The sequence below is a fragment of the Nyctereutes procyonoides genome, unplaced genomic scaffold (genome assembly GCF_905146905.1).
Source record: "Nyctereutes procyonoides isolate TBG_1078 unplaced genomic scaffold, NYPRO_anot_genome, whole genome shotgun sequence".
Classification (NCBI taxonomy): domain Eukaryota; kingdom Metazoa; phylum Chordata; class Mammalia; order Carnivora; family Canidae; genus Nyctereutes; species Nyctereutes procyonoides.
This window is the reverse complement of record NW_026575137.1, coordinates 12,559,709-12,587,705: the sequence shown is the minus strand read 5'-3', so window position 1 is coordinate 12,587,705 and position 27,997 is coordinate 12,559,709. Positions and strand designations below refer to the sequence as shown.

The 27,997-nt window shown below is 51.7% G+C and overlaps 1 non-coding gene across 1 annotated transcript; it reads right to left on the bottom strand.

The window, feature by feature from the left end:
- Nucleotides 1-24,180: 24,180 nt before the first annotated feature.
- LOC129495819 (U6 spliceosomal RNA) lies at nt 24,181-24,287 on the bottom strand. The gene has a single exon (XR_008661618.1). It is a non-coding gene; the product is annotated as a U6 spliceosomal RNA (small nuclear RNA).
- Nucleotides 24,288-27,997: the final 3,710 nt, after the last annotated feature.

Sequence of the window (27,997 nt, the reverse complement as noted above, 5' to 3'; positions counted from 1 at the left end):
GCGGGACACGCGGGAGGCCCGGACACGTCCGCAGAGCAGCGAGGGCCGGTGTTGGGGGCTGAGGCTGGACACACGGGTCAGAACAGGTGGTGGACACTCTCGAGTGGCTTCGAGGAAGGGAGGGACGTGGTCACAGGCTGGTGTCAAGATTACCTGGCTCCAGAGCGCAGGGTGGTTTGAGATGGAAAGAGAATACTACCGGGGTCCAAGTAGGAAGCTCGGGAATAGTCGTGGGAGGCCGTGGAACGCGAAGGTGAGCGGGCCGGGGTCAGACGCGGTGGGGCTGCGTCCGGAGTCCTTGCCGGCCGGCCGTGTGGCCTCGGGCTCCGGGCCTGGAGCCCGCAGCTGTGACGCGGGCTTTGCCGCCCACCTCACGCCTCTGCCAGGGCTCAGCGCAGGCCCCGGGCCGCTTCTGCCGTCCCGGTCAAGGGGGTGAGGCCCTGTCCCCTGTCGTCGCAGCAGGACCTGTGGGCTGGCGGGTGCCGGGAAGCCGGGCCGAGACGGGCTCGTGAGTGCTCAGCGTGGGCCGTTACATCCAGAAGCCCGGGCTCCGGGGGCGGTTTTGTCATGAACAGTCACTCACCCACGTGGCCGCGTCTCCTCGCCTTTCCTGGACTGTGGACATGTTGCACTGGCAACCGTGCGTTTTCCCCCAGCTCCAGGCACTGTCCCCCTGTGCAGCCAAGAGCTCTGGCTTCTGGACAACTGGGAGGATGAAAGGTGCCCACGCTCTGCCTTTCCCTTCAAAGAGACTCTCCTGCCGCCTCCAGCTTTGTAGGGTTCCGCGGCAGCTCCCAGAGGGTTGGCTTCCTCTCCAAAAAAGAGTTAGTCGAGCTTTAATTTACGAAGGACGAAAAGGTCTTTACCGTGATTTTGCTTCTGGAAACTTTAGATAAATCTCCCCAGCCTTGCAGGTGCCATATGGGGCTGGGAGGAGGGCCGTTGACTTCTGTACCCGTACAGCACCCCAGACACAGGATGTGGGGGATGCGGAGAAACAAAAGAATGCTGGCTTTTAATCAAAAAGGGAACGATTATCAAATTGACCTCGTAGGCACTCATCAAGCACCTGCTGATAAGTCCACCTGCCAGAGACGGCAAATGTTCAGTCTTTCAGAGTCCTGGGTCGAATGTCAAGGCCGCGCGGCTCCTTAATAGGAAAATGAACCACGGCGCTCTTTGAGCTGCGCAGCAAAGATTTGAGGGCAGCCAGCCACCCGGCAAACATCTCGAGAGCTGCGGCCTCTGCAAGGAAATGGAGGTAATAATTATCCAATAGGCTCTGTAAAGAACAGCCCAGCCCATGACACTTCACCCAATGCCATTGAGAGACGAGAAAATGATTTTGCCCTAAAATCCTGGAAAATGAGATTCCACGTGACCCCGAAAGATGTCCAAAGTTTCTTTCCGCTCGCTATTTTCTTTTCTGTTACGTCCAAGATGCAGTCAGATACCGCTGTTCAGGTATCGTATTTTTTGTCCTTGTATTTCTTTTATTTTGGAAGTTGGTTCCCAAATGTCTACATCACTTTGTACGGTGTCCTGTTCCATTCATCTATTCTCATGTTTTATTTTATTTTTAAATTTTACTTATTATTTTTTTTTATTTTTTATTGGTTTGTCATGTTTTAAAAATGAGTTTGAGTCTGATGATTCCATTGCCGAAAGTCTGTGTGGGTCTGTTTCTATGGTCTGTGATTTTTGATCATTCCAGTTTATGTTCAGGTTGTCTTCTTTTCTTTTTTTTTTTTTTAAGATTTTATTTATTTACTCATGAGAGACCCAGAGAGAGAGAGAGGCAGAGACCCAGGCAGAGGGAGAAGCAGGCTCCGTGCAGGGAGCCCGACGCGGGACTCAATTCCAGGACCCCGGGGTCACGCCTTGGGCCGAGGGCAGATGCTCAACCACTGAGCCCCCCAGGCGTCCCAGAACAGATGCTTTTCCTCATTTTTCTCTTTTTTCTCTCCCCTTTTGTTTATCACCAAAACAGCCCTTTTGTGATGTTTTCAGAGGTTCTGGGGAAATCGGATTGCTCTGCATTGAGAGTACGGCCCTTTTGGGCCTTAGTTTCATTTCTAGGCCTTTTGGCAAAAATCAAGTGTAGTATCTGTCCTTTTGGGCCTGAGTTCAGTGGACACCTCCCCCTCGGTGGGCTTGAGCCGGACGCCTGTCTCTCTAGGTCTGTCTCTCTCCTGGTGACCTGAGTGTAGACACTTGTTTTAGTGGCAAAGACCCCCAAATCTCAAGTGGTTTTTTTTTTGTAGGTCTCATTTTTGGCTTAGCCTTCTGGTTACAGGATTTCATCCAAAAATCATCAGCCAGGAAGTTCCTCATGTCTTTTCAGGTCTTCAATGCTTTTGAGTTGTTTTTATTTTTACATTTTATCTACCATTTGTCTTTGATTTCAGCGGGCAAGTTGATCTGAGGAAACTAGGTCACTTTTCCTGGGTGCTGGAAGACAGTCTTTCAAATGCCAAGTCTATGCAAGTTCTTCTTATCACTTGTTAGGGTCATTCTCAGAATAGCTTCCTTGTTGAAAATTACTCACTTCTAGTTGGGCCCTCGGCTGCACTTTGGGAAAGTTTCAGGGTAAAGTTCAAGCTGCTTAGCATGGAACAGAAAGCTGCTTCCTACCTCCCCAGACCTACTACCTTCGACTCCCCTCTTCACCTGCCACGTTGTGCTCTGACGATAGGAACGAGCTTAGGTGGGCCTGACCATGCTGCACCTTTGCACGTGGACTTCCTGTGGGATAGTGGACCCTTTTCTCTTTGTCCCTGAAGCAGACGCTTATCTTTCTTTCAAGAGCCAGCTCAGAGGTCCCCTTCTTTTATGAAATTCTCTTGGACTCCTCTCTTTCCACGTGTTATAATGGATCCTCCCCTTTTTTTTAAATTATTTATTTATGAGAGAGAGAGAGAGAGAGAGAGGCAGAGACACAGGCAGAGGGAGAAGCAGTCCCCCTGCAGGGAGCCCGACGTGGGACTCGATCCCGGGACCCAGGATGGATCGTGCCCTGGGCTGAAGGTGGCGCTAACCGCTGGGCCACCGGGGCCGCCCTTGATCCTCCCTTTGATGGTACCCATTGCACGTCGTTCTATGAAGAGTTATCATACATTTACAACTTCCTTCTGTGCTAGATTCCAGGTCCCTTGAAGGCAGGGATTGGAATTAATTCATCTATTTTTACTCAGCCCCCAATTCAATGACACGTAGCCGATGCTCAGGGTGGTTTTGCTCATTGGTTGAGCGAATGCAGCCCACAGTCGGGTAATTCAGATTCCAGCCCAAGGGAAGAATGCTATGCTGACTTCTTCTACTAACCACCCCCAAATCTAACGTTACGGGCTAAAGGCACAGCCCTGCACAAGACCACCTTCACTTCAGGTGCGAGTCTGGGGATCCAGACACCAAGCTCATTTCTGATGAAGTGCTACGATATAGGGGGTCACTCTACCCCTTCAGGTTTGATAATTTGCTAGAACTGCTAAGAGAACTCAGGAAATGCAATACTTAGGATTATGAGTTGTTTTTTTTTTTTTAATAGCAAAGAGGATACAAATTCGAACAAGCCAGAAGAAGAGACACATGGGGTGGGATCTGGGAGGTTCCAAAGGCAAACCTCCCATGTTCTCTCCCCGTGGAGTCAGAACGCATCGCCTTCCCAGGAAGTACATCAATGTAGGAAACGCACAGGGCGTGGTCCACCAAGCTTATCCAAGATTTGGTGTCTGGAGTTTTTATCAGGGGTTTGACATATAAGTGTAATTGATTGAATCATTGGCCACATGATGGAACTCCATTTTCTGCTCCCTTCCTTTGCCAGAGGCCAGGCTGCTATCACGTAGCTCAAAGCGTCAAACCTCTAATCACACTGGGTCTTTCCGGCATGGCTGGCGCCAGTCCAGAGGCAAGGCGTTAGCACAAGATGTTTAGATCTAAACAGGCCCACCACGAGTCACACGGTTAACACAGACTGTCACAGCTCACCATGAATAACAAAGACACCTCGTCACTTGGGAGGTTTCAAGGATTTAGAGGCTACCTTCCAGGAACTGGGAACAAAGGCCCAAAGAGTCAAATTCTCTGCTGCGTAAGAAACACTTTGAGACCTAATTTGGATGCCGTTGGTGACCAGGATTCAATATGGTGAGCGGGGCCCATGGCAGGAGGTCCACATGGGGACTTGGGATCTGTGAGGCAGGTGAGTTGCACGTAGTAACTGACATTTTGCAACAACCGCCCTTAAATTGTAGGTGAGATTCACCCAGTGCTTGACACAGAGTAGGGATTTAATCATTATCTGTTAAACGGGTAAAATGAAGTGAGTGTGAATTGGACCTCGATGCATGAGGAAGCCCGGGCAGAGGAAGAAGAGGTGATGAGGGCATCCCCCGTGCAAACTTCTTGGGGGCACAGAGCAAGGATGCACGTGTCATGCTCAGGAGCATGTCTGCAGGTTCCCGGAGGGCTGGGCAGGGAAACGGGAGGACGGTGAGTGGAAACCATAGAAGCTTACGTGCCGGTAGTGGTCTATTCGCTCGGTCATTTTAGCAGGAAGCAGAGTAGAAGGGTGAGTTCTAAATCGCGTAAATGTCTACGCTGGTAGGAGGCCCAAAGGAGCAACGGGCTCTACTCCACAAGTCATCTAAGGACCCACGTTCCTTCCACCTTACTGAACTGCTGCCCCCTGAGATGCCGGCTGCCGGGTGCAAGCTGCTTTACCTCCACCACGTCTCCGTTCCGGGCTGAGGGCACATGGTTTTCCCTAAAGGGGGAGATCGGATGTTGCCCACGGTGGGCTTCCTCATATCCCACTGGCTAGAAGTGGCCACGTGGGAAGCTGGGAAAAACCGTCGTTCGCTGAGCAGGCCTGCGCCCCGTTAAACCTCAGCGGCAGGTTTGGGGGGTGAAGGTTGTATTTAAAAAAAAAAAAAAGCAAGAGGGAGAAAATGAATATTGGGGAAAATAAGCCATTTTGTCATACCAGCCTGAAGTGTTTAGGCTTCATCTCATAGGACATTGAGACCTGATGAGAGTTTGGGGAAGAAGTGGTCGAGCTCGGTTCCAAATGCCGTCTAGTGCCCCCCGGGGGGTTTCTGAGAGTGACGGGTTACCCAATAGTGAGATGACAGGAGCGCTAGTCTCACGCAGGAGGAGGCAACTGTCCAAAACCTTGCACAAACCTCTCCTCCACTGATGCCTACAATTTTGCTTTTAGTGTCATTTTTTTTGGGGGGAAGGAGATCAGGAGTCCACCTGGCTGAGCCTCATCTTGCAGCAGGGCACGGAGAGGGGGAGCACATGCTCTCCAGGCTTGGCAGCTCCTCCTGAGCACGGGAATACCCTGCCCCCTCCGCTCCTATGTCGTTCTTCCCCAAAAAGGGAAATATCAGAAAGGGAGACAGACCATGAGAGACTCCTAACTCTGGGAAACGGACTAGGGGTGGTGGAAGGGGAGGTGGGCAGGGGGTGGGGGCGACTGGGTGACGGGCACTGAGGGGGGCACTTGATAGGATGAGCACTGGGTGTTATGCTATATGTTGGCAAATTGAACTCCAATAAAAAAGAAAAAAAAAAGAAGGAGGCTCACACTTGATCGCTAAGCCGCTAACTAGGGGCCAGTGTCTCATTTGCTCTTGGTTATGAACAAAGTCCTAATGGGTTGGTGTCCCAGGAGAAGCCTACGTCCCAGCTGCACCTGCTGCCGACGCAGGCCCGTGCCACGTCCTCCGACAGAGCCTTCCGTTTGCGTCGAGGTGACATCTTCATCCTTTCTGCAGAGTCTGTGTTCGCCCCCAGGCTGCTTCGGAGCCCGGCAGGGAGCAGAGATGCTGTGTGTCGGTCCCTCAGGAGCCAGCAGGTGTGCGCTAGGCCCCGGTCGTGGAAGGAGTCCCGCGCCCCGTCCTGCCGCCGAGCAGCACAGACCCCCCAGCAGGAGACAGTGTGACGGCTCCGCAGCGGACACTCAGGAAGGTGTCAAGTGCGTGCACCGAGCCTCTCCTGAAGAAAGAGGAACCAACGCAGGTGAGCGGGAAAGACGGGGTGGAAAGCGAGAGGGAACGAGGACTGGGAAGAGGGGAGCCGAGCTGGCGGACCAGCTCACTGGGACAGCTGCGCGCACGGTGCACGGTTGCGTTTCCCTTAATGGTCTGTCCCTGCTTCCAGCCTGACGAAGCCCAGTGTTAGGCTTTCCCTGGCCCGTGACGCAGGATTTTCCACAACGTACGGGTCGATTTCATAGACTTTTTAAAAAGGGGGAGCCTACGAGTGAGAGTTTGCATTCTGCTTCCCAGGGTGCTTGGCTCCCCTCGGAGGCGTGGCGGGCCACGGAGGTGTCCAGCTGCGGGGGGGCCCTCATCTCTGCTGGCTACTGGTGACCCACTCCCTCCGCCCGCCTTGATGGGCTTCTGGGTCCACCCCTGGGCCAGCCTCCTGCTCCGTAGGCCTTTTTTCTGAATTCCAAAAGCAAGAAATTATCTGCTGCTGCCCCAGGATTAAACCCCAGCTGTTGGGTGGGGAGCCTGCGCCTCTGATTCTGCAGCAGCCGGAGTGACCTGACTCGATGACTTGGAGGAGGAGCAAGCGGCAGGAATGTTCGGCCAGGACAAGTGTTTACTGCGCTGAGACCATCGGGACTTGTGATGATGAATGCTCGAAAGTCAAGAATAAATTAGTTGTCCGTGGCCCGTAGATAAGACCGGTTATAACCGAGTAGACACGATGGGATGCTTCCTAACGCTGGGTGAGTAGAGCAGAAGTCTCCACTCGGATGCCCCCTGGGTAAAATTAAAACATTCAAAATAAAAATTAAATTAAATTAAATTAAATTAAAAAAAAACATTCAAAATAGAGATTCCGATCTACTCCGCTCCCACCAAACTTGCTCCTCCCCCGCCGCCCCCCTGGGCTGACCAGTTACACAGCCTCAAGTACCATCATCAAGCACTCCAGGCCCGCGATTCTCCCTGGAGGGAATGTCCCCGGTTCCACCGTTCCTCACGGTCCCGTCCCCGTGGCTCCTGCCAGGACAAGTCACCTTGTCCACTTCTGGCTCCATCACGACACCCCTAACTCCGCCTCCGACGTCCACTCGTGCACAGTCACGGATTAATCACGTCACCTATATCCTCTCACTACAAGGCTCACTCCCGCCGGCTTCATCGCAGTCAGAATAAATGCAAGCGTCTTCAGGAGGCCTGGGGGACCCTGAGGACTGGCCCTGGCCTCCAGCCGTGCCCTCGTTCTTCCTGTTTCTTAAAATCCCAAACTCACCCCCATGTTGGGGATCGTGCATGCTGGGCTTGGAAATCTCCCCTAGATCCTCGTGTCGCCAGCTCCCTCATAATTCTGGAGTCGAGCAAAAATACCACCTCCTCCGAGAGGCCTTCCTTGACCAGCACTGCATCTTCTGTCCCATGGAACTTATCCTAGTTTCCTCATTGCTCTATTTGAAACTGTGTTTATTTGCTTATGTGCTTCTTTATTTTTTAAGATTTTATTTATTTATTTGAGACAGAGCACGAGTGAGGGGAGAGGCTGATGGAGAGGGAGATCCAGCGGATGCCCCCACTGAGCAGGGAGCCTGACGTGGGGCTGGATCCTAGGACTCTGGGATCATGACCTGAGCCAAAGGCAGATGCTTAACTGATGGAGCCGCCGGGCTCCCCTGTTTAATGTGCTCATTTATTTATTTTTTTAAGATTTTATTTATTCATGATAGACAGAGAGAGAGAAAGAGGCAGAGACCCAGGCAGAGGGAGAAGCAGGCTCCATGCAGGGAGCCCGATGTGGGACTCGATCCCAGGTCTCCAGGGTCACACCCTGGGCCAAAGACAGACACCAAACTGCCGAACCACCCGGGGATCCCCAGTTACTGTATTTCTTGAGAATATCTCCCGGGGGAGGCATTGACCTTCTCATCTTGTTGCCCCTTCTCTGGACACGTGGGGCCTGGGAATCCCAGGTGCCTGCCTCTCCCAGCCCCCACGTGGCCCCCCTGCAGCTCCTTCACGACCCGCTGGCCCCTGGCTCCCTGACCCACCTTTCCGTCAGCCTGTGCCCCTGCGTGCCCACCCCAGTGGCTGTTGGGGGAGGCCGAGGCCTCGTGGTGCACACGGGAGGACAGAGCACCCGAGCCACCGATAAGAATGCTGGTTAATAAACTGATATGAACCAGAATCCTTTGTGAAGGACGAGCACCCATGTGTTTTCTGAAAACGAAGGAAGGACTTAGTTCTGCTCTTCTCAGGGAGTCAGAAGGGCCAAGCCTGGCGGAAGCGCTTTGATTTCGAACGTGATCCCCTCGCCTGTTACACGTTCCGAGCTGTTGGAGTCTGTAATGAAAGGAAAGTGCTCTCCCCAAATTCATTCCGATCCCAAAGAGATGCGTCCGATTCTACCAACTGGGTGGAAGGTGTTAAAGATCCTCACGTCCAGCTGCTGAGGACGAGGGGTTGTTAAAAGTAAAAAACGGGGATTCCCGGGTGGCCCAGCGGTTTAGCACCTGACTTTGGCCCAGGGCGTGACCCCGGGTCCTGGGATCGAGTCCCCTGTCGGGCTCCCTGCATGGAGCCTGCTCCTCCCTCTGCCTGGATCTCTGTCTCTCTCTCTTTCTCTGGATGTTTCTCACGAATAAATAAAAATCTTAAAAAAAAAAAAAAGAAATTAGCGTTTATTCTCGGCCGGAGAGCGACCTCAGATGTTTTCACACTAGGCTGTGCGTTTAGCCAGAAGCCACAGCCGCGGGGCATTGGCAGCGGGTGCTGTGTGCGAAGCTCGGGCTAATGTGAGCAGCTGCCACCCGCTGAGGGTCCGTCCAGTCCTCGGGGAGGCCCGTGGGCGGGACCACGTCCTCCTACGGTGGAGGAGCCTGTCGCCACGTGAGGCTGGTGAGTCCCCGCGCGTGACCCCGGCCACGACCACGAGGCGGCCCTTGGCCCCTTGTCCTCCCGGAACCAGCGCCCCAGCTCTGTGCTCAGTGGAAGGCGCGTCGTGACTCCTGTTCCTCCCAGGGGTTCCCGCGTCTCCGGAGGGACACGGGGCCCAGGAAATGTGCGTAAGGTGCCAGCTGTTCCTGGAGGTTGTGTGGGTTTCATAACGAGAATAACATGGATCTGTCGACCCCGAAACTGTGCCCACACCTCACGTGACTCTTGCCCAGGGAGGTGGAGTATTTGGCTGCGTCCTTACAGTTTAAAAAAAGCAGGAAATGTGTCTGGCGGCAACGTCCTTTGCCTGTTTTCAGCTGCGTCCTCCAGCCTCCCTGGAGACGGTCTCGTGCCACTGAATTACGACTTGGCGTCTGGAAAGCATCTTTTTTTTTAGGTTTTATCATTAAAAGCTGTTGCTTTGCAGCGACTGTCTTTCACTGTTGACCAGTGGAGCCCACCTGCCCGTTTTTTTCCCCCCTTTTTTCTTCTTCCCCAAGAGCCCTGAAGTCCCTAAAGAGAGACTTTAGGATTTTTCTTTTTCTTCCTTTGGAGGGATGTTTGCTTTATTCTGAAATGTCAGATGAGTCGTGGCGGCTGGAAGGGAGCCACTTGGGACCCTGGACCGCTGTCTCAATAAACACATAAATAACGTGAGCGCGTCCGCAGGGAGTCTTCTGATCCTGTTCAGGCCTAAGAAGAGTCTCCAGCCAAAGCGTCCGAGTGGATCTGAAAGACTCTCCGAGAAGCTCAAGCGTCAAGTGTTTTCCCCCGGGAGCAGCATGATAAATGAGACTTCTGGAGACGTTTCTGGCAATCCGTACCTATTGGGTAAATGCCTGCTGAGGGCGGGTCATCCGGGGGCACCAGGGTAGGGGCCAGCGTGGTGCTGAGGTGACGGAAACACGGGCTCTTGGTGCCCCGGGAGCCGGGCCGGGGGTCCGAGCTGCGTGGCAGTGAGGACCCGGAGCGTGGGCTGGAGCGCAGACCAGCTCCCACCCCGTGGGGGAAACGGAGGACTTGGGGCTGCGGGAGCAGAGCGGTGCAGCCCGGCTGGGATGGGGGCTGTGGTGGGGAGGGCGGGGGAAGGCGGGCGGGAGGGGACACTTCGGGCGCTGGAGGAGAGCGGCAGGGACCGGCCTCTGGAGCCCTCTCCTCTCTGTCGCCGTTGCAGGTCCTCAAGGAGAAGTGTGAACCCCGCGGCTCCTGTGGGGTCTCCAAGTGGGCTCCTGGGGAAGGAGCATGACCCAAGCCAATCCTTCATCCCTTCCCCCCCATGTACTCCGGGTGCCTTCCCCGGGGCTTGCGTCAGGGCGGTGACCGGCCCCAACCGCTGGAGGCAGAGGCACCGCTCGCCCAGCCCTGTCCTGGCTCCCCGGTTGCCCGACCCCGGAGGGATGGAACGCGGATCAGGGAGGGGTCCTCGCCTCGCTGGGCCTCAGCCCTGGCCACGCGTCGGAGTCGCCCGGCGCAGCCAAAAACAATTCCTGTGGTCTGGCCGCACCCCAGGGTAACCGGATTAGAGCCCTGGGGTGGGTGGGCACGAGGTACAGGGACTGCGGCGACCCCGTGGGGATTCCCTGCAGCGAGACCTGGGAGTCACTGCTTCTGATACCGTGTGGCCGGAGCACAAGCCCAGCTGTCGAGAAGCCTGATGCCTCCCTATTGAGGTTTTCCTCCCAGGACGTCCGTCCCGCAGGGGCAGCCAGCTGTGACAGGTGGCACCTCTGCCCAGCATCGCGGGCTAACGCCCACCCTCGGCAGCCCGGGAGGGGCCCAGAGCCTTGAGGAAGCGACGTGCAGACGCGTGAGACACGGACACACAGGGACTGACGCAACGGCAGCCCCACGGGACACCGTGATCCACGGGACATCCCGCCCACAGGGCAGCCCCCTCCCGGCCACATGGGGTCTAAGTCGGAGACAGTCCCCACGCCTCGCACACGGGTCACTGGAATGGTCCATGGAGGTCGGGAGGGGTCCCGTGCACTGTCCCATGCGCCCCACACGGGAAATGGACATTGGGTTTCTGAGCCAAGAGCTCAGGTGCTTTGCTCCCGTCATGGCTCTGGGGGCGAGTGAGCGGGGGGTGTCCAGGCCCGGGGGTGCTGCAGCCATGCGAGGTCCATGGGGGACCCGAGTGATGGCCCCTTGGGGTCCCCGGGGTGGGCGGCCGTGCTCTGGGTCACAGGCTCGGGTTCCTCGGCCGCGGCCTCAGGGAGGGCCGTGCAGCCCACGGGTGCTCGCGGAGGCATATGGAGCTCCTGGGAAGTGCAGGTTCCCCACTAGCAGCCCCCCAGGCCCTGCTCCTGTGAGGCCCGCCTCCTGCAGCCCCTCCTGGGCCCCGTGTGTCCCCCCGAGCTGCTGGCCTCGCCTGGGGCCTAGGGCCGGAGCTCACAGCCAGGCAAGGCACCAGCCAATGGTGGGGCCAGGGTGCTCGGGGTGGGGCGGAGGGGTCCCACGGGCGGGTCAGAGGGCTGGGGGCAGAGCGAAGGCTCCCAGCCGAGGGAATGCCGGGAGCCCCGCCACCCGCCTCGGTGAACCCTCACGAGGTCTCGGGGGGCGGCAACCGTCTCCGCTCTCCCGGGGCCACTGGGCAGCCGGGTGTCTTGGCTGAGGTTCCTGGGTCGGAGAGTGACGGGTCGGGTGAGTGGGCCGAGTCAGTCCTGAGGCCCCTGCCCTTGGGAGTCTCACCCGTCCTTGCTTCTCCCTACCTCCCCGCCCCCAAACCAGGACACGCGGCGACTTCTGGAAAACCTCCGGCTCTGTGCCAGGTCACCCATCCACACCTCTCCCACTGCTGCCCTGAGCTCTGGAGGGCATCCTTCCAGGCTTTTCTACCCCCCCCCCCCCCCGCAAGGAGTCCGAGTCCACGGATCTAGGAAGACAGACTCTGTCTAGACTGAACTTTGAGAACCGGGGACGCTGAAATTCCTTGTGCAAATTTCATGGGGCTGCTTCTCGGTCCCTCCCTGCAGGCCTTTTCCCGGATTCCCAGCGTGTATGTGTACCTGGGCCCGGGGATGGCCTCAGAAATTTGTTTTTAATACCTAAAGTCAGTTGTGTGGACCCTTGCTTTCTGGCTCTTACACGTGCCCCTGTGGTGTTCTGTGGGGCTGCAGCACCGTGGAGACCCGAAGTGCAGGCAGGTGTCTGCCCGGTGCTCTGCGTGCCCATCCACACCACAGGAGGCAGGTGGCTGGGACCGTGGTTCTTAGACCTCTTAGACCGGCATCGTCACCACCACTGGGAGTGGTTAGAAACGCAAAATATTAGGCCCCAGGCCTGCAGAATCCTAAAAGATGAGGTTGGGGACGACCATCTGTGCTTTAACAAGCCCTTCTGGGGACTGAGCTCCAGACGCCGGACTAAGGGCTCATTTTACTCCGGACGTTCATGTGCCGGACCCACCGTCGATTCTGCTCAGCCTCCAGCGCATGCCGGGCGCAGACATTTCTTGGCGGGACCAGTGGATGGATAGGCGGTCCCGGTTGTGAGAGGCTGCCGGGAGGACAACCTCCCCCCCCTGCCCCGAGGAGACGGGACCCACGGAGGCTCCGTGACCTGTGGGTCGGTGACTAGGCAACCGGGAGCCTCTAATGCCAGGAACGTGGGAGCGGGGGTTGCGCCACTCACCGCGTCGCTCAACAGGGTTGGGTCTCAAGGCGCCATCATGGTCCCAGTGCGACGCGGGCCCCGCAGGACACAGAGGACAAGGCGGGTCCAGGCTCTGTCCTCGGGCGCCGAGCACACGGGAACAGCACCGTGGCAGCCACCAGCACTCCGTGCGGTGACGGGGACGGGCGTCTCGGGGAAAGCGTCGTGAGGAACGGGCACCCGGGGATGAAAATGAATGGAAATCGGGAATTGGGCGATGGTGGCGTTGGGCCGGTTGGGATTTGGAGGCAGAACAACGACTCACGTGGGTGAGCCGGGGAGCGGGGCCCTCACAGGAGTGGCCTCCGGGAGCCTGAGCCACGGGCCCCGCTGGGCCGCGGGGTTCCTGGCTCCCACAGACTGTCGTTGGTGAGGCTTGTTTTAAGCCGCTGGGTTTCAGGGGAACGTTTTATGCGCCGGTACGGGACGGAGATGAAGTGGCTCCGTGTCTCTGGGCTCCAGTCCCCACCGTCCACGTGGGAGCCACAGCAGGAGTACCGGGAGGAGGGATGGAGGCCGGCGCCGGGCGCACAGGCCGCGGAGCCCGGGCTGCCCGCCGAAGCCAGGCACGCCTTGTCCTTAGTCCGTCCGAGCAGCTGCGTCCTCTCCGGCCCCCTCCGGAGGGTGGGTGTGTCGAGCCCCCGCGTCCTCGCCTCCAAACAGGTGGGCTGAGAGGCCTAAGCGAGGCCGCAACGTGCCGGCGTTGTGCAGATGGCAAGCGCGGCCGGAGGACCGGCTCACTCGGGCTCTCTGCGGCCCGGACGTGGAGGGTGTGTTTGCTTCATGGACCGAAGTCACTGATCTAACAGAGGGCGATACCTTCGCATCGTCCGGGGCATGTGTGTCCTCACAGACTGTCCTGTTGCCCTTCCCACCTTCTTCCCTCACCTTTGCGATGGCGCGTTGGGGTTGGCAGATGGGGACTGTTCTGTGCGGACACGACCTGTAGCTGTCGGGCCGTGCCGGTCTCACCTTCGCCGTGCTGTTGCTGAGAGGTTCTGGTTCCAAGCGTCGGTTTCGTGCCCACGGATGTGGGGGGCTGAGCCGGCCTAGAGGCTAAGGCAGCAGGGGCTCTGACCGGTCCCTCGCGGGTGTGCGGGGCCTTGGATCCCCGGGCCCCACCCACCGGACGCCTCCTTCCGCTTCGGAGCCGCCCCAGTGCCGCCCAGAAGACTCCGTTCCCGCGCCAAGTGCCCAGGCCCTCCCGTCACACCTGCCTCTCGATCCAGACGCAACCTCCCCGCAGCAGAACCAAGCGTCCGCGGCCCCGCCGACGGGCCCGGGGTTCAGCAGCCGCAAGTGAGAGCGCCCCGCAGCGCGGCCCAAGCCAGGGAAACGGCTCAGCACCCCCCGACTCCTCCGGAAAATCGCAGCACCCCCCCCAGGTGACGAACTTTAACGTGACGTTGGTCAAAATAGACACCATCAAGGCAGAGTCAGCTGCTTTCTGGAGCCTTTCTTCTTTGTTTCCTACTTTCTTTTTTTTTTCTTTTTTTGCATTCCTGGGAGACACGGAGAGAGGCAGAGACACTGCAGAGGGAGGAGCAGGGTCCCTGCAGGAGCCCGACACAGGACTCGATCCCGGGGCCCAGGGTCATGCCCTGGGCCGAGGGCAGCCGCTCCCCCCCGAGCCCCAGCCCCTCGGATCTCTCCTCTGTCTCTGCTAACGTCACAGCCCGTCCCACGAGAACCACATGTGGTCCGTCACTCAGGCCAGCAGGCGAGCGGCCTACTGGAGGCCCTGGTGCCGGGACTGGGAAGACCGCTCAGGGCCCGGTGGGCGGGACGGGGGGGGGGCGAGGCCAGGCTGGGGGGCTCGGGAAGCTGCAGGCCTCTCGGGGCCACCGAGGCAGAGGCGGAGATGGCGGCACCACAAGTGGGTGCTGGGTGCTACGGTGCTGCAGGACATCAGGAGGTGAGACCGTTAGCACACAGGAAGCCTCCGGTGCTTGCAACACTAAGAACAATAGTGACCCATGGGCTGCAGGGGCCTGGGGAGCAGGGGGGTGGCCACGGGGGCCGGGGGGGGTGGGGGGCAGCTACGGGGGCCTGGGAGCCTTCCGGCAAGTCCCCTTGCATCGCCAGCTTGGGGAGGGCGGGTGGAGCCGCTGGGCCCAGGTGCCTGGCGGGCAGGTGCGGGGCCCCAGGGCGCAGGCGGCAGGACCCTCGGGGCCACGGGGAGGCGCAGGTCTGTGCCCCATGTCGGGCAGCTTGCTTCCCCTCCCCGCACTGCCCCGCGGCCTCGTGCCTCCGTGCTCTCCCTTGGGTGTTTGGTGCTCGGTGCTCCCTGCCGCAGCCTGGAGCTGAGCCGCCGTTGGGCATCTGGAGAGGCTGCAGCCAAGCCTAGAAGGAGTCGGGGTGGGGGTGGGCAGCTCCCGGCCTCCCAGGGCCCGCCCAGGGCCCAGCACCAAGGGGGTCGCAGCCTGCTCGGCTGCCCCCCTCTGGGCGGGGACAAGCGGCGACAGATGACTCCCACCAGGGGACCCAGACAGAACCCCGGACAGAACCCAGACAGACGGATGAGCTCTGAGAAAGAACGGCTCCGTTGCGGTCTGTTCGTTTTAGGGAGAGATGGAAAAGAAGCACCTGCAAGTCCGACCCCCAAGGTGACCCGCTGTCCCCACAACACACGCAGGAAGGGGCCGCGCTGGGCTGCAAGCCCTGGTGTCCCAGACCCCACAGCCGGAGGGCAAGGAGCTGCAGGCGGACGGCGCTCCTCCCTCCTCCCGCCCCGCTGCCCCGATGGCCTCCCTGTGTTTACGTGGGGGGTTCTCGGCTCTTGGGGGGCGACCCTGGCTCCTCCGACAAGAAGGGAACGTCGGCCCCTCGCATCCGAGCCGCTCCGGGTTCTGCGCACAGCTGTGGGCCGCGCCGACGCCTTGTCAGTCACAAGTTGGAAAGAAACACGTCGTCGTGCTGCCTTTCCATCCAGCGCGTGTTCGCCGGGCTTCCCTGTGGGTTTGGGGTCGGAGTCGGACGTGGTGGCTCATGCCCACTGTCACCAGAGGAACCGCTCTGGGCCCACAGGTGGCTCCTGAGCGCGCGGCCCGGAGACGCTCGGGCAGGTCTTCTCTTGGAGGGGCCCGACTTCCTCCTGAATTGGAGGGTGGCCTGCGGCTGCGGGACCAGGATACGACGCCGCTGGGTTCCGGGTTCAGCTTTCAGGTGGCAGCTCCTCCCCGGTCTCCCTTGGTGCGGCTGCTTCAAGGAGCCCGACCCCCATGCTGCGAGGAAGCCCCGGCGCAGGGCAGGAAGCCGGGGCTGGGGGGCGAGGTCGCCTCTCCCGCCCGCCCTGCCGTTCCCTCCGCTCCACATGAGACCGGGTCGCTGTGGGGCAGAAGCGGAAGGACCCCCTCTGTCCCTTCTGAATTCTGGCCGGTAGAACCGCGGAGATAAAATCCTGAGTTGTTGCGTGGAGCTGCTAAGCGTTCGTTTGTTACGCGACACACGATGGCAACAGAACCATTCGTAAAATTTTACAGAACCGCCGGAGATATTTGGATGCAGATGAGCCCAAGACCAGTAAAAGGGTCCTGTCTTGATTTCCTAGGGTTGTCATAAATAAGGACCACAAATGGGGTGGCTCAGAAAAGAATTTATTGTCGCGTGGTTCTGGAGGCTGGAGGACCGCCTGCAGCTGTGAGCAGGGCGGTGCTCCCTCTGAGACTCTGGTTACGAACCTCCCTTGCCTCCTCTGCATTTTGGTGGCGGACGTCAGTCTTTGGGGTCCCTCGACTTGCAGCTTCATCAGTCCCCCCATCGTCTGTTGTCACGTGGCATCCACCCTGTGTGTCCCTCTCTTCTTCATGTAAAGATACCAAGTGGATTAAGGACCCACCTATACCAGCGTGACCTCATCTCAATTTAATTGCATCTCTGACGACTCTATTTCCAAATAAGGCCACATTCTCGGGTACTAGGGCTTGGGACTTCTATATATTTCGGGGAGCGGGGGGACACCATTCAACCCACAACAGGGTCTTTGGACAAGCAACCAGTCAGCCAGCAGCCAAATGCTGTTGTCTTGGAGGACACATTTCCCTCTGGTAGAGGTAAATAATTTATTGGGTTTTATTCCAGTTTTAGTGTTTACTTGGGTTCAAATTCAAGCATTGAACATTCTGGTGAGACGCTTATTTACAACTTTAGCTGGAAATGTTTCATGCAGTCCTGAGGCTTATACTGGTAAGGTTAGGGAAAAGGCCAGTCCGTGGTGTTACCTGCTACAGCACCTGATCTTACAAGAATGTGAGCAACTGGATGAGAATATGGGGACTCCTTCCAATTTTCTTTCCCTTTCTCTCTTTCCCAATCTCTCTATCACACACACACACACGCACACACGCACACGCGCGCACACACTCATAAGCTCAGAGAGAAATAAGAAAAAGGAGCAAGAACTAAAGGCCAGTCACGAACCTCTCAGTCGGAGGGGACTGGTGGGAACAGCACGGGGGTCCAGGCAGGAGGATACGCGGGAACAGGGGAGCGTGGGAGTGCGAGCCAGGGGGATGACATTCACGCAGTCCTTCACACGTTCACTCCACACCCTGCATCAAACCGTGGCGACAGCACGGAGCCCTCAGAAGACAACCCCAGTTGTTGTTAGGGATTCCCAGAAGCCAGGGACATCAAGGGCGGTGGGCGGGGAAGGAGAGAATGGTCTACGGTGGAGACTCGGTCAGCACAGCAAGGGTGAATCCCAGAGGAGATGGCAGGGGGTGGGTGGGAGGCTGGGGATGGAGATTCAGATGGATTCATCCTCACAAGGGACAGTTTGCCTTAGATGTTGGGAGGACCCTTGCTGACTGCACGTCTTAGTGGTCTCGCCTAGTGACTAAGCACCACCTGACCCCTGGTGCCCAAACTCTTGGGTTTGAACCCCACCTTGGCCTCTCACCTGCTCCGTTATCATAACAAGACCCCGCACACTGAGTGACTTAAATGACAGAAATTAATTTTCTCACAGTTTTGGCCTCTTCTTGTGTCCAAATTTCCTCTTACAAAGACACCAGACAGATTGCATTAGGACCCATCTTAACAGCCTCCTTTGAACTTAATGACCTCTTTAAAGGCCCTGTCTCCAAATACAGTCACATTCTGAGGTGCTGGGTGTTAGGGCTTCAACATACAAACTGTTGGGGGTGGGGGAGCCCCAACACCTGCTGTCCGATATTGGCAGGTTACCTTCTCTCTCCAAGGCTGAGCTTCTGTATGACGGGGGAAGCTGTGGGGAACTAACAGGTATCCAATGCTTTCTATGTTTTAAATACTTTATATTTATTACCTCGTTTAATCCTCACAATAGCCATAAAGTTGGTATTATGACACCAAATAAAAATACCAATACACCAAATACAGCAAATAAATACCCAGTTAAATCGGATTTAAAAAACGTGTGGTTTTTTTTTTGTAGTATAAATATGTTCCATGAAATATCTGAGACATACTTACATTAAAAATTGTTATTTATTTGAAATTCAAATGTAGTCAAGTGCCCTGTGATTTCTCTGGCAACCTGATCTCCTGGAGCCAGCGGGGTAAGAAGGGGCTGTTGCAGTGAGCTCAGGACTGCTGCCTCGGGAGAAGGCGACTGTCTTCTCTCCTCTTGCACTTCCTTTCAGTGCTACTGAGACCTCCTGGGAAGGCAACCGAGGCCAGCAGAGTTCCTGATTTTAAAAGGAATTTGTTTTCTGCCTCTTTCTTTAGATTCTTCTTCTTTGTCACTGGCTGGTGTGGCTTGAATAAGCTTTTCCTTGTGTTGCAATAAAACCAAAGGTGCAGATGGGAGCTCGGGGGTGGGGTGGGGGTGCAAGTGTCTGCCCTGTGGGTCTGTGCTACTGAGACCTACCTAGCATAGGGAAACACGACTCCCCTCTATGACCTCACTGTGCTCATCTCAGTCCTACACTCAGTTTTGGACTCAGAACTGTCTGCCTCGCTTTGCTTTTCTTCATCCAGAGGTTTAGCTCTCTCAGGAACGCAGAGTGGAGGTTTGAGGAAAGCTAGTCAAACCTTAGTAATAAGCAAAAGGGTTCATCAAAAGGCGCAGGGTTTCAGACTGGATAAAAAAGCAGGACCCATCTATTTGCTGTCTACAAGAGACTCATTTTAGACAGAAGGACACCTACAACCTGAAAATAAAAGGTTGGAGAACCATTTACCATTCAAATGGTTCTCAAAAGAAAGCAGGGGTAGCCATCCTTATATCAGATAAACTAAAATTCACTCCGAAGACAGTAGTGAGAGACGAAGAGGGACACTATATCATACTTAAAGGATCTATCCAACAAGAGGACTTAACAATCCTCAATATATATGCCCCAAATGTGGGAGCTGCCAAATACTTAAAAGAATTATTAACCAAAGTGAAGAAATACTTAGATAATAATACACTTATACTTGGTGACTTCAATCTAGCTCTTTCTACCCTTGATAGGTCTTCTAAACACAACATCTCCAAAGAAACGAGAGCTTTAAATGATACACTGGACCAGATAGATTTCACAGATATCTACAGAACATTACATCCAAACTCAACTGAATACACATTCTTCTCAAGTGCACATGGAACTTTTTCCAGAATAGACCACATACTGGGTCACAAATCGGGTCTGAACCGATACCAAAAGATTGGGATCGTCCCCTGCATATTCTCAGACCATAACGCCTTGAAATTAGAACTCAATCACAAGAAGAAGTTTGGAAGGACCTCAAACACGTGGAGGTTAAGGACCATCCTGCTAAAAGATAAAAAGGTCAACTAGGAAATTAAGGAAGAATTAAAAAGATTCATGGAAACTAATGAGAATGAAGATACAACTGTTCAAAATCTTTGGGATGCAGCAAAAGCAGTCCTGAGGGGGAAATACATCACAATACAAGCATCCATTCAAAAACTGGAAAGAACTCAAATACAAAAGCTAACCTTACACATAAAGGAGCTAGAGAAGAAGCAGCAAATCGACCCGACACCCAGCAGAAGAAGAGAGTTAATTAAAATTCGAGCAGAAATCAACGAAATTGAGACCAGAAGAACTGTGGAACAGATCAATAGAACCAGGAGTTGGTTCCTTGAAAGAATTAATAAGATAGATAAACCATTAGCCAACCTTATTAAAAAGAAGAGAGAGAAGACTCAAATTAATAAAATCATGAATGAGAAAGGAGAGATCACTACCAACACCAAGGAAATACAAACGATTTTAAAAACATATTATGAACAGCTCTACGCCAATAAATTAGGTAATCTAGAAGAAATGGACGCATTCCTGGAAAGCCACAAACTACCAAAACTGGAGCAGGAAGAAATAGAAAACCTAACAGGCCAATAACCAGGGAGGAAATTGAAGAAGTCATCAAAAACCTCCCAAGACACAAGAGTCCAGGGCCAGATGGCTTCCCAGGGGAATTCTATCAAACGTTTAAAGAAGAAATCATACCTATTCTACTAAAGCTGTTTGGAAAGATAGAAAGAGATGGAGTACTTCCAAATTCATTCTATGAGGCCAGCATCACCTTAATTCCAAAACCAGACAAAGACCCCACCAAAAAGGAGAATTACAGACCGATATCCCTGATGAACATGGATGCAAAAATTCTCAACAAGATACTAGCCAATAGGATCCAACAACACATTAAGAAAATTATTCACCATGACCAAGTAGGATTTATCCCCGGGACACAAGGCTAGTTCAACACTCGTAAAACAATCAATGTGATTCATCATATCAGCAAGAGAAAAACCAAGAACCATATGATCCTCTCATTAGATGCAGAGAAAGCATTTGACAAAATACAGCATCCATTCCTGATCAAAACTCTTCAGAGTGTAGGGATAGAGGGAACTTTCCTCGATATCTTAAAAGCCATCGACGAAAAGCCCACAGCAAATATCATTCTCAATGGGGAAGCACTGGGAGCCTTTCCCCTAAGATCAGGAACCAGACAGGGATGTCCACTCTCACCACTGCTATTCAACATAGTACTGGAAGTCCTAGCCTCAGCAATCAGACAACAAAAAGACATTAAAGGCATTCAAATTGGCAAAGAAGAAGTCAAACTCTCCCTCTTCGCCGATGACATGATACTCTACATAGAAAACCCAAAAGCCTCCACCCCAAGATTGCTAGAACTCATACAGCAATTTGGTAGCGTGGCAGGATACAAAATCAATGCCCAGAAATCAATGGCATTCCTATACACTAACAATGAGACTGAAGAAAGAGAAATTAAGGAGTCAATCCCATTTACAATTGCACCCAAAAGCATAAGATACCTAGGAATAAACCTAACCAAAGAGGTAAAGGATCTATACCCTAAAAACTATAGAACACTTCTGAAAGAAATTGAGGAAGACACAAAGAGATGGAAAAATATTCCATGCTCATGGATTGGCAGAATTAATATTGTGAAAATGTCAATGCTACCCAGGGCAATTTACACGTTCAATGCAATCCCTATCAAAATACCATGGACTTTCTTCAGAGAGTGAGAACAAATTATTTTAAGATTTGTGTGGAATCAGAAAAGACCCCGAATAGCCAGGGGAATTTTAAAAAGGAAAACCATATCTGGGGGCATCACAATGCCAGATTTCAGGTTGTACTACAAAGCTGTGGTCATCAAGACAGTGTGGTACTGGCACAAAAACAGACACATAGACCAATGGAACAGAATAGAGAACCCAGAAATGGACCCTGAACTTTATGGTCAACTAATATTCGACAAAGGAGGAAAGACGATCCACTGGAAGAAAAACAGTCTCTTCAATAAATGGTGCTGGGAAAATTGGTCATCCACATGCAGAAGAATGAAACTAGACCACTCTCTTGCACCATACACAAAGATAAACTCAAAATGGATGAAAGATTTAAATGTGAGACAAGACTCCATCAAAATCCTAGAGGAGAACACAGGCAACACCCTTTTTGAACTTGGCCACAGTAACTTCTTGCAAGATACATCCACGAAAGCAAAAGAAACAAAAGCAAAAATGAACTATTGGGACTTCATCAAGATAAGAAGCTTTTGCACAGCAAAGGATACAGTCAACAAAACTCAAAGACAACCTACAGAATGGGAGAAGATATTTGCAAATAACATATCAGATAAAGGGCTAGTTTCCAAGATCTATAAAGAACTTATTAAACTCAACAGCAAAGAAACAAACAATCCAATCATGAAATGGGCAAAAGACATGAAGAGAAATCTCACAGAGGAAGACATAGACATGGCCAACATGCACATGAGAAAATGCTCTGCATCACTTGCCATCAGGGAAATACAGATCAAAACCACAATGAGATACCACCTCACACCAGTGAGAATGGGGAAAATTAACAAGGTAGGAAACGACAAATGTTGGAGAGGATGCGGAGAAAAGGGAACCCTCTTACACTGTTGGTGGGAATGTGAACTGGTGCAGCCACTCTGGAAAACTGTGTGGAGGTTCCTCAAAGAGTTAAAAATAGACCTGCCCTACGACCCAGCAATTGCACTGTTAGGGATTTACCCCAAAGATTCAGATGCAATGAAATGCCGGGACACCTGCACCCCGATGTTTCTAGCAGCCATGTCCACAATAGCCAAACTGTGGAAGGAGCCTCGGTGCCCATCGAAAGATGAATGGATAAAGAAGATGTGGTTTATGTATACAATGGAATATTACTCAGCCATTAGAAACGACAAATACCCACCATTTGCTTCAACGTGGATGGAACTGGAGGGTATTATGCTGAGTGAAGTAAGTCAATCGGAGAAGGACAAACAGTGTATGCTCTCATTCATTTGGGGAATATGAATAATAGTGAAGGGGAATATAAGGGAAGGGAGAAGAAATGTGTGGGAGATATCAGAAAGGGAGACAGAACATAAAGACTTCTAACTCTGGGAAACGAACTAGGGGTGGTGGAAGGGGAGGAGGGCGGGGGGTGGGGGTGAATGGGTGATGGGCACGGAGGGGGACACTTGACGGGATGAGCACTGGGTGTTATTCTGTATGTTGGTAAATTGAACACGAATAAAAATTAATTTATTAAAAAAAAAAGCAAAAGGGTTATTTCATGACCTTTTGATGTCATCTAAAGTCATGCTACTCAAAATGTGGTTTGCTGACTAGCAATGTCACCTGATTCTCAGGCCAAGCCCAAGACCTACTAAATCAAAATTTCTAGGAGCAGGACCCAGAAGTCTGTCTTTTCATATAGTCTGGGAAGCACTGATCAGAGCAGCTTGCCCAAGGGTCCTCTCACTCTCTATAGGAATGCAACATAGTTTGTACCGTTGATTTGGGCTCAGACCTTGTACAATACTAGTAAGATGGTGATGATTTTATTTCCTTCCCAGATAGAAAGGACAACCCTAAATATTATGGTTTTACTGCCTTCTTGGCTACAAACCAGTTTTGCATCTGATTTTGGACTCTTACCTCAGCTCTCCTTGCTTCCCCCACTGACGACAGAAGTCCTATTTTCTCATTTTCTCTTCTGATCCAGCATTGCCATCTTCCTGGTTCCCTCATTAATGAACTAAATAAAACTCTGACATGTGCTTACTTATCTATATGAAAATCAGGTTTTTAATATTTTGGGAATTACACTTTGACAGAAGGATAACTGAGAGAAGACAGGCCCCATGTCTTCTTCAGACTCCTGGTTGACTACTACTGTCACAACACTCTGTCTCCATCTATTTATTACAAACAACAGAAGCTGATCCAAATTAGCATAAATAAGAAGGAATTCATTAGAAGCCCAGAAGGGTCTCATGGGACTCAGTTCTGGGAAAGATAGCCAGGCCTCACACTCCCCCACTGCAAATGCTCCCTCTGGTTAGGAGCACCACTCTCTGGCTTCATTAAAGATTGGCTTCCCTGTTTACTTATCAGCCTGAACGTGGCTAAAAACAGATCTCATTGATCTTCCAGCCCCAGGATCTGACTTGTCCCTGACAAACCAATAAATCAACTAGATTTGGGTACTTGCTCACTTGCTGGGGGAGGGGAAGGACCACTCACCAGAAGCTGAGGTTAGAGTATATATTCTAAGAAGCACCGATGGGCAAGCATGGCAGATTTACCTTTGACATTCTGCCCCTTAATAAGACTGCTTTAGAGAATCAGGACAGAGAGACGATGAAAGGGGTGTTCTTGCCAGGGCTCCCTGCCTTAGACTTGAAAGTGGTCTTGGGACCAATTTAATCCAAACTATCCCTGAGGCCTAGCAGATGGGAAAGCCCTTCAGCTTCTGAAAAGGGCAGAGTTAAGGCTGAAGAAAGAGAGGATGATTTTTAATTAAAACTCTTTGAAATGGAACCTAATAAAAAACATCATTTTTAGGGGTTATACACTTAGTTAATTGATCATTGAGAAAATCATGTCACACTGGCATGCATTTTTAGCCAAAATACTTATAATAAATCTCTGAATTTCATCGCCTTAGTACAAGTTTATTTTCCGCCCACAGTGGTATAAACATAAGCAGGTAACCCTGATCAGTGGGTAAGAGTTCTTTACTTTGCTTAGGTCTTTAAAATTTCTCATCAGTAATGCTTTGTGCATATTTTGTTAAATTTACAGATATTGGAGGATTTTGATACTAGTTTAGGAATCATATTTTTACGTGTCATCCTTGCGCAGGGGCCATGATAATCTTCTCTGAATCGTTCCAATTTTAGTATACGTGCTGCCGAAGCGAGCACAGGAATCATATTTTTAAAAAGAATACATTTTCTAATCATTTCTTGCCAGTATTTGGAAATATAATTTGTTTTCTTAGATTGATCTTGGCATATTTATCTAACAATCAGGCTAAATCCACTTAGTCACTTAATAATTGATAGGTACATTCTTTTGTATTTTCTACATGATCATATTGTCAGAATACCTTTATTTCTAATTCTTATGCCTTTGTCATCTGGAGGATAGTCAGATAATAATTATGGTAGAACATTAGTGAATTAAGTATTCTTCTTAAGAAGTTAAAAAAGAGGAGCGAAATAAACTCAAAGAAAGTAGAAGGAAACAACAAAGATTAATGCAGGAAATGAACACATAATAAAGAAGATCCACAAAGCAAAAGTTTTGTTTTTAAGACTAATAAAATTGACATACTCTGCAAGATTAATAAAAGAGAGAGAGAGGAGGGTGTGATCCTGGAGACCCGAGATCGAGTCCCACGTCGGGCTCCCTGTGTGGATCCTGCTTCTCCCTCTGCCTGGGTCTTGGCCTCTCTCTCTCTCTGTGTCTCTCATGAATAAATAAGTAAAATCTTTAAAAAGAGAGAGAGAGAGAAAGAGGAGGCACAAGTTAACAATAGTAACTGACTTTCTAATGTAAATGTAAAAATCGTGTAATGTAAAAATGTAAAAAAGCATAATTGGATATATTAAAAAGAAAATACCATCTTTTGAACAACTTAATGCCAACGAATTGAAAAAAAATTAGATAAAATTGAAAAATCCTAGAAAAATATAAAACACCAAAACTGATTCAAGAGGAAATAGAAAATGTAAATAGTTCCATAATCAATAAAAATAGTCAAATAACAGGAAATATCCCCACAAAAAAATTAATCCAGCTCCAGGCAGTTTTGCTCAGTGATATCAAACATTCAAGGAACAAAAAGGTCAGTTTTATAAAAATTATTCCAGAACATGTGAATGTAACCTGTCTTAATACCAAACTTGGCAAGGATGGTACAAGAAATGCAAATTAATCCAATGCTATTTATGAACATAGGTACATTCTACACAAAAATATTAGCAGACTTAACTCAGCAATGTGAAATTTAATAATATATCATGAATAAGCTGTAATTATCCACAAAATGTGAAGTTCTTACATTAGAAAGTTAATTACTATGATTCACTATGCCTCTTCCAGGAGGATACAGAGGTCACAAGGAGCACGAAGGTCATAAAGCTTCAAGGGCCCCTCACCGGGTCACCAGCTCTATGTTCCCATGACTGTGTTTGTAAAAATATTTTAAATGGTGTTTTAGCCACAATAAATTAAGACCACTGTCTTTTGCCTGTCGTCTTGGGTCAGGTGACTTCATCACGGCTGTGAACTCCGTGGGATCCCGCTGAGAGGTCAGAGGTTAACGAGGATGTACCGGAGCGTGGTTTAGTGGGATGTACGTGGTTTCCAGCCCCCTGAACCTATAGTTGGGCTGGTGTTAGCTCCCCCCCTGCAAAGGACTTCCTGGAAGTCTCCCACTCACTGTGCTGACGCAGTGAAGTGACACGGGGTGTGGGGCCGGAGGCGCTGCCGTTCTGCATGAGTCCCCAGCACCCACTCTGGAACTAGGAGGAGCTCAAGAGATGCAAGGCTCCAAGAGTACCCAGTGCAAGGCTGCGAAGCATTCTTTGAATCACGGATGGATAAAACTGTAGTTGGAGAATTCTGTGCTAATCATCTTTGTCAGAAGGGAAGTTCTCTGCTGTCAGAAACGTACTTGGGAAGGTAGCGTGGACACGGATAAACACCCCTTACAGTCTTTCATATTATGACGGAAAGTCTCAAAAAATAGAATTTAGCCTGAATTCCTGCGTGTCCTACAAATGCTGAGCCCATCCTGAATGTGAAGTTGTGTTTTCTGCACGCATATCAGATCATGCTTTTGTGCATCTGATCTATCCAGTTCTGAGGAAGCCTGATGGTTGCAGAGGAAACAGCACGCAAGCAGCAGCCCGACGAGACGTGTTTCCTTGAACAAAAGTCCGACCCAGATTTGTCTCTGATTCACTGTGCAGCATAAGAGTAATTTATTGTACAAGCATGCAGCTCAATACAATAACTTATGAAGCTGAAAGTAACTTTTCTATACCATTAATAAATAATGAGAAAAAATATTTTTTTGCTAAAACGCTGAATTTTTTTTTTCTCTTTAGAAAAGATTACACAATTGTTATTGTATGAAGTGTTAATCAGAGCATATGGAGCCCAAAACTGTGTGGGAAGGGTCTTGCCCTTCCCGTCTTTAAAACTTGATTTCTTCAGGACGCCTGGGGGGCTCAGCGGTTGAGCATCTGCCTTAGGCTCAGGTCGCGACCCCGAGGTCCTGGGATCGAGTCCCGCGTCGGGCTCCCTGCCTGGAGCCTGCTTCTCCCTCTGCCTGTGTCTCTGCCTCTCTCTGTGTCTCATGAATAAATAAATAAAGTCTTTAAACAAAACAAAACCAATTTGATTTCTCTTTAGAGAAATGAGGAGTTTGGATTAAACAGATTCTAAAGCTCACCTTCACTTGAAGATTTTATGAACGTGCATTGCAGAGTCAGCCCAAACCTGAATATTATTTATGAATAATATTGTCACCACTGAGCTGTTCTTGCTCCCCAGGAATTTATGGCCCAGTGAGCCAGGATCGGCCCTTGGTTTGTTGTGACAGGGCCACGTTTGCTGGGAGCTCTGTTCCTTCGTTCCCAGGCCGAATCCTGGGCCCAAGGAGCCCCATTTCTGACTGCTGAAGTTTGGAGGCTGTGCCTGAGCATGTTGTCGTGAGGACGCTGCTCCATTCCAGCAGGAGTTACCGGGCCTCTGGTTAAGTTGCCATCGTGGTCTCTGTGATCCTCCGACAAGTCCTGCCCGTGGGCCCCATGACGGGAGGTACCCCTGCCTGGCAGTCTGGGCTGTGACGCCATGACGCCATGACTTTGCTTTCATGGACCCTAACGTCTAATAGGATACCCTGTTTGATGTCTGATTGCTCTGAGGGGATGGTCTAGGACACTAGCGGTGACTTCTGCCGAAGGGATGATGCTTATTGTCATGTGGGACATTGGCGTGACAGTGCTCTGCAGTTCTTTTTGCTAAGGAACCATTGTCCATATAAATGTCAAAAGCAAAATTTCCGTCAACCAGCTAACGTTCATTCTATAATAGAATAATGGCGGTGTGTGCTTCCGTAGACACTTCTATTCTTATTTCCGTGCCTAAGTTAACCAATGGCTGTTTCTGTTCATTTTCCTCTGCTGGTTTGATTTGCATCCCTTCTTTTCCTGACTTTAGGGTTTGAGTTCGATTTCTGAATTCAATGGGGGGATTCTGGCCATGTCAAAATGACAGTTTTTGAAGCTGGCAAGATCATAATTGTGTTTGGGTTTGGGTTCAATTCTGATTTCCAAAGATAACTTAAGGAGGTGCCAACAGCCCTTCATAAGGTCAGTTGCATAAGCAGGTAATTAGTTTGAGAACGGAGTGTCAACATGGATAAAAGCTGCTAATTTGGTGATTTTTAAAGCTGTTTGAGCTGAGGCAGACACCTCTTAAATAAGACTCTTGTCTGCTATGGCTGTTTTTGAAGATTACACGCGAGTCAGTTAGATGATTCATTCACTAATCCCCTCAATAAATATTTGCTAAGGCACAGGGCGAGAAGCCACTGACCGCCTCACAGAGACGCTGCAGC